Genomic DNA, 1,398 nt, shown 5'->3' with positions numbered 1-1,398 from the left:
AGAACTATTCAGTATAACACACATAGCATTCTTATAGAGAAAAAAAAAATCATATGGAAAACAAAATCAAACAACAAAACAAAACTGAAATGTAAAACATTCTACAAGTCAACTAGTTCAGACTCCTCAAATTAGTAAAGATCATGAAAACAAGTAGAGAGGCAAGAAGAACTTTCTTGATTAAAAGAGATGAAAGAGATTAAGCAATCTGAAGCAATATGTAAACCTTAACTGCACTCTAAATACAAAAAATAATTAAAAAGGCAGTTATTAAGGCAGTTATAAATTAATTCTTCAACTTTTCTTTAGGTTTAAAATTTTATTAAATAAAAAGTTGGGAAACTAATTTATTAAAAATTGGCTGGTCAACATGAATTTATTGACAACCAACTACTATAAAATCACCATTCAAAAGACAGAGTTGAAAAAATTCCATGAGAATCCACTGAACACTTTATTTGACTTCTCATATTAAATTGGAACTGACCAATAAAGGGCTTAGGAGAAACAAATATATTTAAACATGCCAAGCGTAAGTCATTTAAAATTTTGAAAACAGTTTTAGGCATATATTTGATTTACTGACTTTGAAATTCATAACATTACAAAAAGACATATTCACTATACTATATAGATCAAATTCGATATCAAGTGACATTTTGGCTTATTTATCCCCCCCAAAAAAACTCAGTTTAGATAAAGCTATCTTCTGGACTTCCAAATTTGCTCTCTTGTTCATCCCTTCTCTAAGGGTGATAAGATAACTGTGCCTTTGTTTAAAAGTCCACTCCTAGGGCAAGAGATTTGGGCTGTTCTCTTTTGGATTATGATATATGTAAGAGACTTTGATAATGATTTTAGCTCTGAATATTTAGATAGAACTAGATAAACCAATTATTTTAATGTTGAAGATTTAAGACTATAAAACAAGTGCAAAAATTAGAAGCATAAAAGCAAGTTATGTCTCTATTTAGGACTATACCATTCCCTAACCTCAACAACCTTGCTCTTTTCAACACTGTCTATGGCCAATCCCCACTTGATTTTAGTTTTATGATTCAGAGCTGTCAAATTGGTTTATTCCTTTAACATGGCATTCTGGATGACATTTCTAACCACACAGGTTGGTGGGCCAATACAGGCCTAAGCAAATGTCCTCATTTCCTTACTGTGCCCTGCACCTCCTTACTCCTCATGCTACTGCAATCTGCCTTCCACTTTTTGCATTTTGTTTTCCATAAATTCAAAAATATCCTTCAACTTGCCAAATATAATGGATATTTTTAATTCTTATCTTACTGCACTTCTCAAATTGCCTATATTACTTTAATCATACACTTCTTATTGAATCACTATCTATTCCTTTAGCTCATACAGCACCACATTCTTTAATTAAAA

This window comes from Pteropus vampyrus, unplaced genomic scaffold (assembly GCF_000151845.1).
Source record: "Pteropus vampyrus isolate Shadow unplaced genomic scaffold, Pvam_2.0 Scaffold153, whole genome shotgun sequence".
Classification (NCBI taxonomy): Eukaryota; Metazoa; Chordata; class Mammalia; order Chiroptera; family Pteropodidae; genus Pteropus; species Pteropus vampyrus.
The sequence above is the reverse complement of the archived record's forward strand: the minus strand, read 5'-3'. Positions refer to the sequence as shown.